We start from the raw sequence: 17,193 nt of genomic DNA, 5'->3' as shown, positions 1-17,193 counted from the left end.
ATGAAGGTCAGTCAGTGCAAAAAATTGGGAAAACTTTGAAAGTGTCCCCAAGTGCAGTTGCAAAAACCATCAAGTGCTACAAAGAAACTGGCTCACATGAGGACCGCCCCAGGAAAGGAAGACCAAGAGTCACCTCTGCTTCAGAGGATAAGTTTATCCGATTCACCAGCCTCAGAAGTCGCAGGTTAACAGCAGCTCAGATTAGAGACCAGGTCAATGCCACACAGAGTTCTAGCAGCAGACACATCTCTACAACAACTGTTAAGAGGAGACTTTGTGCAGCAGGCCTTCATGGTAAAATAGCTGCTAGAAAACCACTGCTAAAGACAGGCAACAAGCAGAAGAGACTTGTTTGGGCTAAAGAACACAAGGAATGGACATTAGACCAGTGGAAATCTGTGCTTTGGTCTGATGAGTCCAAATTTGAGATCTTAGGTTCCAACCACCGTGTCTTTGTGCAACGCAGAAAAGGTGAACGGATGGACTCTACATGCATGGTTCCCACCATGAAGCATGGAGGAGGAGGTGTGATGGTGTGGGGGTGCTTTGCTGGTGACACTGTTGGGGATTTATTCAAAATTGAAGGCATACTGAACCAGCATGGCGACCACAGCATCTTGCAGCGGTATGCTATTCCATCCGGTTTGCGTTTAGTTGGACCATCATTTCTTTTTCAACAGGACAATGACCCCAAACACACCTCCAGGCTGTGTAAGGGCTATTTGACCAAGAAGGAGAGTGATGGGGTGCTACGCCAGATGACCTGGCCTCCACAGTCACCAGACCTGAACCCAATCGAGATGGTTTGGGGTGAGCTGGACCGCAGAGTGAAGGCAAAAGGGCCAACAAGTGCTAAGCATCTCTGGGAACTCCTTCAAGATTGTTGGAAGACCATTTCCGGTGACTACCTCTTGAAGCTCATCAAGAGAATGCCAAGAGTGTGCAAAGCAGTCATCAAAGCAAAAGGTGGCTACTTTGAAGAACCTAGAATATAAGACATATTTTCAGTTGTTTCACACTTTTTTGTTAAGTATATAATTCCACATGTGTTAATTCATAGTTTTGATGCCTTCAGTGTGAATGTACAATTTTCATAGTCATGAAAATACAGAAAAATCTTTAAATGAGAAGGTGTGTCCAAACTTTTGGTCTGTACTGTATATATAAAATTATATTTACTAACACACGCATAACATTGACAATTAAATTTTATTCTGAACAATAATGCAAAAGCCCTTAAATTTTATCAACGCAGGTGCTCAAACTGTTTTCCATTACAATTTGCACAGCTTTGAAGTCTGCCTCTTACGCTTCGACAAATTTTTTTTGCACAAGTCTCTTTGGGTATTAATTTCTTGAAATGCATCTCTTATGTAATTTTTCAAATCACTGACACTTTTTGGTTTTCGACTATAAACTTTGTCTGTGAGGAATGAAAAGTGGAATCTGATTGGTTGCTAAGGGCAACTGAGCCAGTTTCACTTTACACCATGTTTGATAAACCTCCCCCTTCATAACCTTATTACACTTTCTGTGCACCTACTTTTGGACCACCCTATATAGTATGAGCCCCGGTTATCTCCTATATACAATATGAGCTCCAGCATAGCCCCCTATATATAGTATGAGCCCCATATAGCCTCTCTATAAACAATATGAGCCCTCACATAGCCTCCTATATACAGTATGAGCCCCCATATAGCCTCCTATATACAGTATGAACCCCCACATAGCCTCCTACATTCAGTCTGAGCCCCCAAATAGCCTCCCACATTCAGTATGAGCCCCCACATAACCTCCCATATACAGTACGAACCCCCACACAGCCTCCATATATACAGTGTGAGCCCCACATAGCCTGCATATACAGTGTGTCCCATATATATAGCCTCCTATTTACAGTATGAGCCCCAAATAGCCTCCTATATACCACATGAGCACCACATAGCCTCTGTATATACAGCAGGAGCCCCCACATAGCCTCCCTGTATATAGTGTGAGCCCCAAGGAGCCTCTTATATACAAGATGAGCCTTCACATAGCCTCCTATACACAGTATAAGCCCCCACATAGCCTCCTACATACAGTATGAACCCCCACATAACCTCCTACATTCAGTATGAGCCCTCACATAGCCTCCTAATCTAGTATGTGCCCCCACATAGCTTCCTATATGGAATCAGGGCAAGGGCAGGCCAGAGCAAGAGCAGGCCGGAGCCAAGGCGAGGGCTAGCCAGAGCAAGGGCAGGCCGGAGCCAGAGCAAGGGCAGGCCGGAGCCAGGCTGAGGACTGGCCGGAGCCAGGGCGAGAGCAGGCCGGAGCCAAGGCGAGGGCAGGTCAGAGCCAGATCTAGCAGAGCAGGCCGGATGGAGCCAGGGCGAGGGCTGGCCAGACAGAGCAAGAGCAGGCCGGATCCAAGGCGAGGGAAGCCAGAGCGAGAGCAGGCCGGAGCCAGGGCGAGGGCAGGCCAGAGCGAGAGTAGGCCAGAGCCAAGGCAAGGACAGGCCAGATCTGGCGAGAAAAGGCCGGAGCCAAGGCAAGGGCAGCTCTGAACCAGGACGAGAGCAGGCCGGAGACAGGGCGAGGCCAGAGCGAGAGTAGGCCAGAGCCAGGGCGAGGGCAGGCCAGAGCCAGAGAGAGAGCAGGCCGGAGCCAGGGCGAAGGCAGGCCATTGACAGAGCGAGAGCAGGCCGGAGCCAGGGCGAGAGCAGGCCAGAGCAAGAGCAGGTCGGAGCCAGGGCGAGAGCAGGCCGGAGCCAGAGCAAGGGCAGGCCGGAGTCAGGGCGAGGGCAGGCCGGAGCCAGAGCGAGAGCAGGCCGGAGCCAAGGCGAGAGCAGGCCAGAGCGAGAGCAGGCCGGAGCCAGGGCGAGGGCAGGCCAGAGCGAGAGTAGGCCAGAGCCAAGGCAAGGGCAGGCCAGAGCGAGAGAAGGCCAGAGCCAAGGCAAGGGCAGGCCGAAGCCAGGACGAGAGCAGGCCGGAGACAGGGTGAGTGAGGCCAGAGCCACAGCGAGAGCAGGCCAGAGCGAGAGTAGGCCGGAGCCAGGGCGAGGGCAGGCCAGAGAAAGAGCAGGCCGGAGCCAGGCGAGGGCAGGCCAGAGCCAAGGCGAGGGCAGTCCAGAGCGAGAGCTGGCCAGAGCGAGAGCAGTCCGGAGCCAGAGCTAGGGCAGGCCAGAGCGAGAGCAGGCCTGAGCCAGAGAAGAGCGAGAAGATCAGGTTAGAGTCAAGACGAGGGCAGGCCAGAGCCAGAGGAAGAGCAGGCCGGAGAAGGCATGGGCAGGCCAGAGCCAGAGAGAGAGCAGGCCGGAGACAGGGCGAGCGGGCAGGCCAGAGCAAGAGCGGGTCGGAGCCAGGGCGAGAGCAGACCAGAGCCAATGCGAGGGCAGGCCGGAGCCAGAGCAAGGGCAGGCCGGAGTCAGGGCGAGGGCAGGCCAGAGCCAGGGCGAGAGCAGGCCGGAGCCAAGGCGAGTGTAGGCCAGAGCCAAGGCAAGAGGTGGCCAGAGCCAGAGCGATAGAAGGCCAGAGCCAAGGCGAGGGCAGGCCAGAGCAAGAGAAGGCCAGACAGGCTGGAGCCAGGGCGAGGGCAGGCCAGAGCCAGACCAAGAGCAGTCCGGAGCCAAGGCAAGGGCAGGCCAGACAGAGCCAGAGCGACAGCAGGCCTTCGCCAGAGCGAGAGCATGCCGGAGCCAAGGCGAAGGCTGGCCATAACGAGCGAGAGCAGGCTGGAGTCAAGACGAGGGCAGGCCAGAGCAAGAGCAGGACATATTATTCTCTTAAAAATTTGTGGTAGATAGGGTACCATCACGGCCCTGCCTACGAGCTTACAATCTAATATACAATACAGGCTGCTCCTGAGGGCATACAGAATAATATATACCCTGTCCTAGGAGCTTACACAATACGTCACCTAGGCTGAAGATAAATGGAACTGTGGCACCCCGAGGGCTCGGTTGCTACAGAGGTATTGCACCTCACCCAGAGGTGTGATATCTCACTCTCAGGTAAGGATGGAGTGTGGATCAGGACCCCGACACCTGCATGCATTACACCACATTGCCATGGGGCAGGGCGACCAATATGCATGCCCCTGAGATGGGCACGACTGTCCCTGTCCCTGGCTGGAGTGGGGGGAGGGAACACCGAGGAAGGGAGCAAGAGCAGGCCAGGGCGAGAGCAGGCCGGAGCCAAGGCGAGGGCTAGCCAGAGCAAGGGCAGGCCGGAGCCAGAGCAAGGGCAGGCCGGAGCCAGGTCGAGGACAGGCCAGAGCGAGAGCAGGTCAGAGCGAGAGCAGGCCGGAGCCAGGGCGAGAGCAGGCCGGAGCCAAGGCGAGGGCAGGTCAGAGCTAGAGTGAGAGCGGGCCGGAGCAAGGATGAGGGCAGGCAGTAGCGAGGGCAGGCCAGAGTCAGAGCGAGAGCAGGCCGGAACTAAGGCAAGGGCAGGCTAGAGCCAGAGAGAGAGCAGGCTGGATCCAGGGCGAGGGAAGGCCAGAGGTACACCGAGACCATGTACTTTCCAATTGTGCTACTCAGCCCCCGGAACATTAGTCAATGACATTAGCCCATTCCTTAGGGACCTACCATTTGTCACTGTCACTGACTTTGTCAAGTCACATTTCCGGGTTGTAACCTTGTCAGGTCTCCCCCGCTCCCAGCGGTCAGTCGAAACCCTGTCAGGTCTCCCCCGCTCCCAGCGGCCAATACAGCAGTGCGACTCACATGCCCTGGTATCTAAGGTCCGGTTTGACTCTGTACTGTCCCGTCCTCTATTGAGTCGTTTGTATGGGCTGCTCAAACCTGAGTTACTGGAGGTCTCACTACCTCTAAACCCACACCCACTACTCTCAGGACATCTTGAAAGTTCCCTGACTTCAGCTGTAGCTGTTCGGTTATTTAGGGGGCCCTTTCTCTGTCTAGCCTCACAATTTCTAGACGGCTGCCATCTTCTGCTACTCAGATGATGCTGTCTATCCACTCGCAGTCTAGCAAGATTTAACTGTTCCACCTCTCGCAGGTAGGTCACTCGGTACTCCAACAGCATGTGCACATATTCCAGGCTTTCTTCTGTTCCTACCGCGGAGAATGACACCATGCCGTCTTCGTCTGGTATCCAGTCCTGACGATCACGTGGACTGCTTACTTTCACCACACCAGACTTCTTGACCATCATCTGCATGGCTCGACCATTTCTCCCAATGAGCTTTCTCACCAGAACATGAGGCACCCGGATGACCTCTTCCTGCAGACTGTGAGCTTTTCTCATCAGCAGGCCGGAGCCAGAGCAAGGGCAGGCTAGAGTCAGGGCGAGGGCATGCCGGCGCCAGAGCGAGAGCCGGCTGTAGCTAAGGCGGGAACAGGCCGGAGCCAAGGCGAGGGTAGGCCAGAGCCAGAGTGAAAACAGGCCGGAGGCAGGCCGGAGCCTCGGCGAGGGCAGACCAGAGCCAGAGCGAGAGAAGGCCGGAGCCAAGGCGAAGGCAGGCCAGAACCAGAGCGAGAGCATGCCGGAGTCAAGACGAGGGCAAACCAGAGCAAGAGCAGGCCGTAGCCAGGTCAAGGACAGGCCAGAGCAAGAGTAGACCGGAGCCAGGGCGAGAGCAGGCCGGAGCCAAAGCGAGGGCTGGCCAGAGTCAGAGCAAGGGCAGGCTGGAGCCAGGGAGAGAGCAGGCCGGAGCCAGAGCAAGAGCAAGCCAGAGCCAAGGCGAGAGCAGGCCGGAGCTAAGGCGAGGGCAGTCCAGAGCGAGATCAGGCCGGAGCCAAGGAGAGGGCAGGCCAGAGCCAGATCCAGAGCAGGCCGGAGCCAGGGTGAGGGCAGGCCAGAGTCACAGCGACAGCAGGACGGAGCTAAGGCGAGGGCACGCCATAGCGAGAGCACGCCAGAGCGAGAGCAGGGCGAGGGCAGGCCAGAGCAAGAGTAGGCCAGAGCCAAGGCAAGGGCAAGCTAGAGCAAGAGAAGGCCGGAACCAGGTCGAGAGCAGGCCGGAGACAGTTCGAGGCCAGAGCAAGAGCAGGCCAGAGCCAGATAGAGAGCAGGCCGGAGCCAGGGTGAGGGCAGGCCAGAGCCAGATAGAGAGCAGGCCGGAGTCAGGGTGAGGGCAGGCCACAGAGCGAGAGCACGCAGGAGCCAGGGTGAGAGCAGTCCGGAGCCAAGGCAAGGGCAGTCCGGAGCCAGTGCGAGGGCAATCCGGATGTAGAGCGAGAGCAGGCCGGAGCCAAGGCGAGATTAGCCCGGAGCCAAGGCGAGGGCAGGCCAGAGGCAGAGCCAGGGCAGGCCAGAGCCAGAGCGAGAGTAGGTCGGAGCCAGAGCGAGAGCAGGCTGGAGCCAGGGCAAAGGCTGGCCGGAACAAGGGCGAGAACAGGCCGGAGTCAAGACGAGGGCAGGACAGAGCAAGAGCAGGCCAGAGCAAGAGCAGGCCGAACCAGGGCGAGGGCTGACCAGAGTCAGAGCAAGAGCTGGCCGGAGCCAGGGCGAGAGCAGGCCGGAGCCAAGGCGAGGGCTGGCCGGAGCCAAGGCGAGGGCAGGCTAGAGCCAGACCGAGAGCAGGCCTGAGCCAGGGCAAGAGCAGGCCGGAGCCAAGGCGAGGGCTGGCCAGAGCCAGATCCAGAGCAGGCTGGAGTCATGGCGAGGGCAGGCCAGAGTCAGAGCAAGAGCAGGCCGGAGCCAAGGCGAGGGCACGCCAGAGCGAGAGCAGTCCAGAACCAAAGCGAGAGCAGGCCGGAGCCAGGGCGAGGGCAAGCAAGAGCCAGAGCGAGAGTAGGCCAGAGCCAAGGCAAGGGCACTCCAGAGCCAGAGCGAGAGAAGGCTGGAGCCAAGGCAAGGGCAGGCTGGAACAAGGGCTAGAGCAGGCCCGATACAGGGCGAGGCCAGAGCGAGAGCAGGCCACAGCCAGAGTGAGAGTATGCCGGAGCCAGGGTGAGGGCGGGCCAGAGAGAGAGCAGGCCGGAGCCAGGTCGAGGGCGGGCCAGAGCCAAAGCGAGAGCAGGCCGGAGCCAGGGCGAGAGCAGGCCGGAGCTAAGGCGAGGGCAGGCCGGAGCCAGGGCGAGGGGAGGCCAGAGCGAGGGCAGGCCAGAGCAAGAGCAGGCCGGAGCCAAGGCGAGGGGAGGCCAGAGCGAGGGCAGGCCAGAGCAAGAGCAGGCCGGAGCCACGGCGAAAGCAGGCCAGAACAAGAGCTAGATGAGGCCAGAGTCAAGACGAGGGCAGGCCAGAGCCAGAGGAATAGCAGGCCGGAGCCAAGGCATCGGCAGGCGAGAGCCAGAGAGAGAGCAGGCCGGAGCCAGAGCAAGGGCAGGCCAGAGCGAGAGCAGGTCGGAGCCAGGGCGAGAGCAGGCCGGAGCTAGAGCAAGGGCAGACCAGAGCGAGAGCAGGCCAAAGCGAGAGTAGGCCAGAGCGAGAACGGGTCGGAGCCAGGGCGAGGGCAGGCCAAAGCCAATGCGAGGGCAGGCCGGAGCTAGAGCAAGGGCCGGACGGAGTCATGGCGAGGGCAGGCCAGAGTCAGAGCAAGAGCAGGCCGGAGCCAAGGCGAGGGCACGCCAGAGCGAGAGCAGGCCAGAACCAAACGAGAGCAGGCCGGAGCCAGGGCGAGGGCAAGCAAGAGCCAGAGCGAGAGTAGGCCAGAGCCAAGGCAAGGGCACTCCAGAGCGAGAGAAGGCTGGAGCCAAGGCAAGGGCAGGCTGGAACAAGGGCTAGAGCAGGCCCGATACAGGGGCGAGGCCAGAGCGAGAGCAGGCCACAGCCAGAGTGAGAGTATGCCGGAGCCAGGGTGAGGGCAAGCCAGAGCAAGAGAGAGAGCAGGCCGGAGCCAGGTCGAGGGCGGGCCAGAGCCAAAGCGAGAGCAGGCCGGAGCCAGGGCGAGAGCAGGCCGGAGCTAAGGCGAGGGCAGGCCGGAGCCAGGGCGAGGGCAGTCAGGAACTAGAGCGAGAGCAGGCCGGAGCCAAGTCGAGGGCAGGCTAGAACCAGAGCAAGAGCAGGTCAGAGCCAAAGCGAGGGCAGGCCAGAGCCAGAGCGAGAGCAGGCCGGAGCCAAGTCGAGGGGAGGCCAGAGCGAGGGCAGGCCAGAGCAAGAGCAGGCCGGAGCCACGGCGAAAGCAGGCCAGAACAAGAGCTAGATCAGGCCAGAGTCAAGACGAGGGCAGGCCAGAGCCAGAGGAATAGCAGGCCGGAGCCAAGGCATCGGCAGGCGAGAGCCAGAGAGAGAGCAGGCCGAAGCCAGAGCGAGGGCAGGCCAGAGCGAGAGCAGGTCGGAGCCAGGGCGAGAGCAGGCCGGAGCTAGAGCAAGGGCAGGCCAGAGCGAGAGCAGGCCAAAGCGAGAGTAGGCCAGAGCGAGAACGGGTCGGAGCCATTGCGAGGGCAGGCCAGAGCCAATGCGAGGGCAGGCCGGAGCCAGAGCAAGGGCCGGCCGGAGTCAGGGCGAGGCCAGAGCCAGAGCGAGAGAAGGCCGGAGCCAAGGCAAGAGTAGGCCAGAGCCAAGGCAAGGGCAGGCCAGAGCCAGAGCGATAGAAGGCCAGAGCCAAGGCAAGGGCAGGCCAGAGCAAAAGCAGGCCGGAGCCAGGGTGAGGGCAGACCAGAGCAAGAGCAGTCCGGAGCCAAGGTAAGGGCAGGCCAGACAGAGCCAGAGCGACAGCAGGCCTACGCCAGAGCGAGAGCATGCCGGAGCCAAGGCGAAGGCTGGCCATAACGAGCGAGAGCAGGCCGGAGTCAAGACGAGGGCAGGCCAGAGCAAGAGCAGGCCGGAGCCAGGGTGAGGGCAGGCCAGAGCCAGAGCGAGAGCAGGCCACAGCCAGAATGAGAGTATGCCGGAGCCAGGGCGAGGGTTGGCCAGCGCCAGAGAGAGAGCAGGCCGGAGCCAGGGCGAGGGCGGGCCAGAATCAAAGCGAGAGCAGGCCGGAGCCAGAGCGATGGCAGGCCGGAGCCAGGGCAAGGGCAGTCAGGAACTAGAGCGAGAGCAGGCCGGAGCCAAGGCGAGGGCAGGCCAGAGCCAGGGCAGGCCAGAGCGAGAGCAGGCCGGAGCCAAGGCGAGGGCAGGCTAGAGCCAGAGCAAGAGCAGGTCAGAGCCAAGGCGAGGGCAGGCCAGAGCCAGATCGAGAGCAGGCCAGTGCCAGAGTGAGCAATCCGGAACCAAGGCAAGGGCAGGCCAGAATCAGAGCTAGAGTAGGCTGGAGCCAGGGCGAGGGCAGGACAGAGGCAGAGCGAGAGCAGGTCAGAGCTAGTGCGAGAGCAGGCCGGAGCCAAGGCGAGAGCAAGCCGGAGCCAAAGCGAGGGCAGGCGAGAGCGAGAGCAGGCTGGAGCCAGGACGAGGGCAGGCCGGAGCCTGGGAGAGAGCAGGCTGGAGCCAAGGTGAGGTCAGGACAGAGCCAGAGCAGGCCGGAGCCAGGGCGAGGGCAGGCCAGAGTCAGAGCGAGAGGAGGCCGGAGCCAAGGCAAGGTCAGACCATGGTCCGAGCGAGAGGGCAGGTCAGAGCGAGAGCATGCCAGAGCCACAGCCAGAGCAGGCCCGAGCCAGAGCGAGAGTAGTCCAGAGCCAAGGCTAGGGTAGGCGCGAGCCAGAGCGAGAGAAGGCCAGAGCCTGGGCGAGGGCAGACCGGTGCCAAGGCGAGAGCAGGCCAGAGCCAGGGCAGGCCAAAGCCAAAGCGAGAGCAGGCCAGAGCGAGAGCAGGCCGGAGCCAAGGTGAGGACAGGCCAGAGCCAGAACGAGAGCAGGCCAGTGCCAAAGCGAGATCAGCCCAGTGCCAGAGCGAGAGCAATCCGGAGCCAAGGCAAGGGCAGGCCGGAACCAGGGCGAGAGCAGGCCGGAGACAGTTCAAGGCCAGAGCGACAGCAGGCCAGAGCCAGATAGAGAGCAGGCCAGAGCCAGCGTGAGGGCAGGCCAGAGCAAGAGCAGGCAGGAGCCAGGGCGAGAGCAGTCCGGAGCCAAGGCAAGGGTAGTCCGGAGCCAGGGCGAGGGCTGTCCGGATGTAGAGCGAGAGCAGGCCGGAGCCAAGGCGAGATTAGCCCGGAGCCAAGGCGAGGCAGGCCAGAGGCAAATCGAGAGCAGGCCGGAGCCAGGGCAAGGGCTGGCCGGAGCCAGGGCAAGGGCTGGCCGGAGCCAGGGCGAGGGCTGGCCGGAGCTAGAGCGAGAGCAGGCCGGAGCCAAGGTGAGAGCAGGCCGGAGCCAAGGCGGGTACACCAGAGCCAGATTGAGAGCAGGCCGGAGTCAGGACGAGGACAGGCCGGAGCCAGGACGAGGGCAGGCCAGAGTCATAGAGAGAACAGGCCGGAGCCAAGGCAAAGGCAGGCCAGAGAGAGAGAGCAGGCCGAAGCCAGGGCGAGGGCAGGCAGGAGCCAGGGCAAGGGCAGGCTAGAGTCATAGAGCATGCCGGAGCCAAGGCAAAGGCAGGCCAGAGCCAGAGAGAGAGCAGGCCGGAGCTAGGGCGAGAGCAGGCCGGATCCAGGGCGAGGGCAGGCCGGTGCCAGAGCGAGAGTAGGTCGGAGCCAGGGCGAGAGCAGGCCGGAGCCAGGGCAAGGGCTGGCCAGAGCCAGAGCCAAGATCAGGTCTGAGCCAGGGCGAGGGCAGGCCGGAGCCAAGGTGAGAGCAGGCCGGAGCCAAGGTGAGGGTACACTAGAGCTAGAGCGAGAGCAGGCCGGAGCCAGGAAGACGACAGGCCGGAGCCAGTACGAGGGCAGTCCAGAGTCATAGAGCAGGCCGGAGCCAAGGCAAGGGCAGGCCAGAGCCAGAGAGAGAGAAGGCCGGAGCCAGGGCGAGGGCAGGCCAGAGCGAGGTCAGGCCGAAACCAGAGCGAGAGAATGCCGGAGCCAGGGCGAGGGCAGGCCAGAGCGAGGTCAGGCCGAAACCAGAGCGAGAGAATGCCGGAGCCAGGGCGAGGGCAGGCCAGAGCGAGAGCAGGCCGCACACAGGGCGAGGGTAGGCCGGAGCCAGAGCGTGAGCAGGCCGGAGTCAAGGCGAGGGCAGGCCGGAGCCAGACTGAGAGCAGGTTGGAGCTAGGGCTAGGGCAGGCCGGAGCCAGGGCGAGGGCAGGCCGGAGCCAGGGCAAGGGCAGGCCAGAGTCATAGAGAGAGCAGGCCGGAGCCAAGGCAATGGCAGGCCAGAGCCAGAGAGAGAGCAGGGCGAGGGCAGGCCAGAGCGAGAGCAGGCCGGAGCCAAGGTGAGGGGAGGGCAGGCCGAAACCAGAGCGAGAGAATGCCGGAGCCAGGGCGAGGGCAAGCTAGAGCGAGAGCAGGCCGGAGACAGGGCAAGGGCAGGCCGGAGGCAGAGCGAGAGCAGGCCGGAGCCAAGGCGAGGTCAGGCTGGAGCCAGGGCGAGGGCAGGCCCTAGCCAGAGCGAGAGCAGGATGGAGCCAGGGCGAGGGCAGGCCGGAGCCAGAGAGAGGCCAGGCCGGAGCCAGGACGAGGGCAGGCTGGAGCCAGAGCAGGAGCTGGCCGGAGCCAAGGCGAGGGCTGGCCGGAGGCAGAGCCAGGGTAGGCCAGAGCAAGAGCAAGCCGGAGCCAAGGCAAGGACAGGCCAGAGCGAGAGCAGGTCAGAGCGAGAGCAGTCCGAAGCCAAGGCAAGGACAGGCCAGAGCGAGAGCAGGTCAGAGCGAGAGCAGTCCGAAGCCAAGGCGAAGGCAAGGACAGGCCAGAGCCAGAGCAGGTCAGAGCGAGAACAGTCCGAAGCCATGGCGAAGGCAGGCCGGAGCCAGAGCAGGTGTTGGCCAGATCCTAGGCGAAGGCTGGCCGGAGCCAGAGCTAGGGCAGGCTGGAGCCAGGGCGAGGGAAGGCCTAAGCCAGAGCGAGAGCAGGCTGGAGCGAGGTGGAGAGCAGGCCGGAGCCAAGGCGAGGGCAGGCCAGAGCGAGACCAGGCCGGAGCCAGGACGAGGGCAGGCCGGAGCCAGGGCGAGAGCAGGCCAGAGCTAGAGCCAGAGCAGGCGGCCAGGGCGACGGCAGACCAGAGTGAGAGCGAGAGCAAGCTGGAGCCAAGGCGAGGCCAGAGCCAGAGCAAGAGCAGGCCAGAGCAAGAGTAGGCCGGAGCCAGGGCGACTGCAGGCCAGAGCCAGAGAGAGAGTAGGCGGAGCGAGGGCAGGCCAGAGCCAGAGCGAGGGCAGGTCGGAGCCAGGGCGAGAGCAGGATGGAGCCAAGGCGAGGGCAGGCCAGAGCCCGAGCTATGGCATAGCGGAGCCAGGGTGAGGGCAGTACGGAGCTAGAGCGAGAGCAGGCCGGAGCCAAGGCAAGGACAGGCCCAAGCCAGAGCGAAAGCAGGCCAGAGCGAGAGCAGTCCGGAGCCAAGGCGAAGGCAGGCCACAGCCAGAGCGAGAGCTGGCCAGAGCCAGAGCGAGAGCAGGCAGGAGCCAAGGCGAAGGAAGGCAGGCCGGAGCAAGAGCAGGTGCTGGCCGGAGCCAAGGCAAGGGCAGGCCGGAGCCAGGGCAAGGGAAGGCCGAAGCCAGAGCGAGAGCAGGCTGGAGCCAGTGCGAGAGCAGGCCGGAGCCAAGACGAGGGCAGGCCAGAGCCAGAGCAAGAGCAGGCTTGAGCCAGGACGAGGGCAGGCCGGAGCTAGCGCGATAGCAGGCCAAAGCTAGTGCCAGAGCAGGCGGCCAAGGCTAGGACAGACCACAGTGAGAGCGAGAGCAGGCCTGAGCCAAGGCGAGGCCAGAGCGAGAGTAGGCCGGAGCCAGGGCGAGGGCAGGCGAGAGCCAGAGAGAGAGTAGGCCGGAGCCAGGGCGAGGGCAGGCCAGAGTCAGAGCAAGAGCAGGTCGGAGCCAGGGCAAGAGCAGGACGGAGCCAAGGTGAGGGCAGGCCGGAGCCTGAGCTATGGCATTGCGGGGCCAGGGCGAGACCAGTACGGAGCAAGAGCGAGAGCAGGTCGTAGCCAAGGCAAGGGCAGGCCAGAGGCAGAGCCAGGGTAGGCCAGAGCAAGAGCAGGCCAGAGCAAGAGCAGTCCGGAGCCAAGGCGAAGGCAGGCCAGAGCGAGAGCAGGCCAGAGCCTGAACGAGAGCATGCAGGAGCCAAGGCAAAGGCAGGCCAGAGTCAGAGCGAGAGCAGGCCGAAGCCAAGGCAAAGGCAGGTCAGAGCCAGAGTGCGAGCAGGCTGGAGCCAAGGCGAGGGAGGGCAGGCCGGAGCCAGAGCGAGAGCAGGCCGGATCCAAGGAGACGGCAGGCCGAAACTAGAGCGAGACAATGCCGGAACCAGGACGAGGGCAGGCCAGAGCGAGAGCAGGCCGGAGCCAGAGCGAGAGCAGGCCAGAGCCAAGAGGAGAGCAGGCCGGAGCCACAGTGAGAGCAGGCCAGGGCGAGGGCAGGCTGGAGCCAAAGCGAGGACAGGCCGGAGCCAGAGCGAGGGCAGGCCGGAGCCAGTTAGAGGGCAGGCCGGAGCCAGGGCGAGGGCAGGCCGGAGCCAGGGCGAGAGCAGGCCGGAGCCAGGGCGAGGACAGGCCGGAACCATTGCAGGAGCTGGCCGGAGCCAAGGCGATGGCTGGCCGGAGCCAGAGTAAGGGCTGGCCGGAGCCAGGGCGAGGGCAGGCCGAAGCCAGAGCGTAGGCAGACTGGAGCCAGGGTGATAGCAGGCCAGAGCCAAGGCGAGGGCAGGCCAGAGCTAGAGCCAGAGCAGGCCGGAGCCTGGGCGAGGGCAGACCTGAATCAGAACGAGAGGAGGCCGGAGCCAAGGCGAGAGCAGGCCGGAGCCAGGGCAGGCCAGTCCAGAGCGAGAGTAAGCCAGAGCCAAGACTAGGGCAGGCGAGATCCAGAGCGAGAGATGGCCGGAGCCAAGCAGAGGGCAGGCCAGAGAGAGAGCAGGCCAGATCCAGAGCGAGAGCAAGCCAGAGGCAGAGCGAGAGCAGGCCGGAGCCAGAGCAATAGCAGGCAGCAGCCAGGGCGAGAGCAGACCGGAGCCAAGGCGAGGGCAGGCCAGAGGCAGAGCCGGGGCAGGCCAGTACCAAAGTGAGAGCAGGCCAGAGCCAAGGTGAGGGCTGGCCAGAGCCAGAAGGAGAGCAGGCCAGTGCCAGAGCGAGAGCAGACCAGTGCCAAAGCGAGAGCAGTCCGGAGCCAAGGCAAGGGCAGGCCAGAGCCAGAGAGAGAGTAGGCCTGAGCCAGAGCGAGAGCAGGCCGGAGCCAAGGCGAAGTCAGACTAGAACCAGAGCGAGAGCAGACCGGAGTCAAGACGAGGGCAGGACAGAGCAAGAGCAGCCTGGAGCCAAGGAGAGGGCTGGCCGGAGCCAGAGCAAGGACAGGCCAGAGCCAGAGTGAGAGCAGGCCAGAGCCAGGGCGAGGGCAGGCTAGAGCAAGAGCAGGCCAGAGCCATGGCGAGGGCAGGCCGGAGCCAGGGTGAGGGCAGGCCGGAGCCAGGGTGAGGGCAGGCCGGAGCCAGGGATAGAGCAGGTCGGAGCCAAGGCGAGGTCAGACCAGAGCGAGAGCAGGCCGGAGCCCGCACGAGGGCAGGCCGTAGCCAGGGCGAAAGCAGGCCGGAGCTAAGGCGAGGGCAGGCCAGAGCCAGGGCGAGAGCAGGCCGGAGCTAAGGTGAGGGCAGGCCAGAGCCAGAGAGAGAGCAGGCGGGAGCCAGGACGAGGGCAGGCCGGAGCCAGGGCGAGAGCAGGCCAGAGCCAGCACGAGAGCATGCCAGAGCTACAGCCAGAGCAGGTCGGAGTCAGGGCGAGGGCAGACCAGAGTCAGAGCGAGAGCAGGCCGGAGCCAAGGTGAGGGCAGGCCAGAGCCAGAGCTAGAGCTGGCCAGAGTGAGAGCAGGCCAGTGCCTGAGCGAGAGCAGTCCGGAGCCAAGGCAAGGGCAGGCCAGAGCCAGAGAGAGAGTAGGCCTGAGCCAGAGCGAGAGCAGGCCGGAGCCAAGGAGAAGGCCGACCAGAACCAGAGCGAGAGCAGGTCGGAACCAAGGCGAGGGCAGGCCATAGGCAGAGCCAGGGCATGCCAGAGCAAGAGTGAGAACAGGCCAGAGCCAAGGTGAGGGAAGGCCAGAGCGAGAGCAGGCCAGTGCCAGAGCAAGAGCAGGCCAGTGCCAGAGCGAGACCAGGCCAGTACCAGAGCGACAGCAGGCCAGTGCCAGAACGAGAGCAGGCCAGTGCCAGAGCTAGAGAAGTCCGGAGCCAAGGCAAGGGCAGACCAGAGCCAGAAAGCGAGTAGACCTGATCCAGAGCGAGAGGAGGCCGGAGCCAAGGCAAAGGCAGGCCCGAACCAGAGCGAGAGCAGGCCGGAGTCAAGACGAGAGCAGGCCAGAGCCAGAGCAAGAGCAGGCTGGAGCCAAGGCAAGGGCAGGCCGGAGCGAGTTAGAGGGCAGGCCGGAGCCAGTTAGAGGGCAGGCCGGAGCCAGGGCAAGGGCAGGCCGGAGCCAAGGCGAGGGCAGGCCGGAACCATTGCAGGAGCTGGCCGGAGCCAAGGCGATGGCTGGCCGGAGCCTGAGTAAGGGCTGGCCGGAGCCAGGGCGAGGGCAGTCCGAAGCCAGAGCGAGGGCAGACCGGAGCCAGAGCGAGAGCATACCGGAGCCAAGGCGAGGGCAGGCCAGAGCTAGAGCCAGAGCAGGCCGGAGCCAGGACGAGGGCAGGGCGAGGGCAGGCCGGAGCCAGGGCGAGAGCAGGCCAGAGCCAGCGCGAGATCAGGCCAGAGCCAGAGCAGGCCGGAGCCAGGGCGAGGGAAGACCTGACTCTGAACGAGAGGAGGCCGGAGCCAAGGCGAGAGCAGGCTGGAGCCAGGGCGAGGGCAGGCCAGTCCAGAGCGAGAGTAAGCCAGAGCCAAGGCTAGGGCAGGCGAGAGCCAGAGCGAGAGAAGGCCGGAGCCAAGGAGAGGGCAGGCCAGAGAGAGAGCAGGCCGGTGCCGAGGCAAGGGCAGGCCAGATCCAGAGCGAGAGCAGGCCAGAGGCAGAGCGAGAGCAGGTCGGAGCCAGAGCAATAGCAGGCAGCAGCCAGGGCAAGGGCAGACCGGTGCCAAGGCGAGAGCAGACCGGAGCCAAGGCGAGGGCAGGCCAGAGGCAGAGGCAGGGCAGGCCAGTACCAGGGCGAGAGCAGGCTGGAGCCAAAGCGAGGGCAGACCAGAGCCAGAGCGAGAGCTGGCCGGAGTCAAGGTGAAGGCAGGCCAGAGCCAGAAGGAGAGCAGGCCAGTGCCAGAGCGAGAACAGGCCAGTGCCAGAGCGAGAGCAGTCCGGAGCCAAGGCAAGGGCAGGCCAGAGCCAGAGAGAGAGTAGGCCGGAGCCAAGGCGAAGTCAGGCTAGAACCAGAGCGAGGGCAGGACAGAGCCAGAGCAAGAGCAGGCTGGAGCCAAGGAGAGGGCTGGCCGGAGCCAGAGCAAGGACAGGCCAGAGCTAGAGTGAGAGCAGGCCAGAGCCAGGGCGAGGGCAGGCTAGAGCCAGAGCAAGAGCAGGCCGGAGCCAGGGCGAGGGCACGCCAGAGCGAGAGCAGGTCAGAGCAAGGACAGGCCAGAGCCAGAGTGAGAGCAGGCCAGAGCCAGGGCGAGGGCAGGCTAGAGCCAGAGCAAGAGCAGGCCGGAGCCAGGGCGAGGGCAGGCTGGAGCCAGAGCGAGGGCAAGCCGGAGCCAGAGCGAGGGCAAGCCGGAGCCAGGGCGAGGGCAGGCCGGAGCCAGGGAGAGAGCAGGCCGGAGCCAGGGAGAGAGCATGTCGGAGCCAGGACGAGGGCAGGCCGGAGCCAGGACGAGGGCAGGCCGGAGCCAGGGCGAGAGCAGGCCGGAGCTAATGCGATGGCAGGCCGGAGCCAGAGCAAGAGCAGGCCGGATCCAGGGCGAGGGCAGGCCGGTGCCAGAGCGAGAGTAGGTCGGAGCCAGGGCGAGAGCATCCGGAGCCAGGGCAAGGGCTGGCCAGAGCCAGAGCCAAGATCAGGTCTGAGCCAGGGCGAGGGCAGGCCGGAGCCAAGGTGAGAGCAGGCCGGAGCCAAGGTGAGGGTACACTAGAGCTAGAGCGAGAGCAGGCCGGAGCCAGGAAGACGACAGGCCGGAGCCAGGACAAGGGCAGTCCAGAGTCATAGAGAGAGTAGGCCGGAGCCAAGGCAAGGGCAGGCCAGAGCCAGAGAGAGAGCAGGCCGGAGCCAGTGCGAGGGCAGGCCAGAGCGAGAGCAGGCCGCACACAGGGCGAGGGTAGGCCGGAGCCAGAGCGTGAGCAGGCCGGAGTCAAGGCGAGGGCAGGCCGGAGCCAGACTGAGAGCAGGTTGGAGCTAGGGCTAGGGCAGGCCGGAGCCAGGGCGAGGGCAGGCCGGAGCCAGGGCAAGGGCAGGCCAGAGTCATAGAGAGAGCA

Source organism: Phyllobates terribilis, unplaced genomic scaffold, assembly GCF_046119375.1.
Source record: "Phyllobates terribilis strain yellow unplaced genomic scaffold, ASM4611937v1 Scaffold_13__5_contigs__length_258822181, whole genome shotgun sequence".
Lineage (NCBI taxonomy): Eukaryota > Metazoa > Chordata > Amphibia > Anura > Dendrobatidae > Phyllobates > Phyllobates terribilis.
This window is presented reverse-complemented; position numbering follows the sequence as displayed.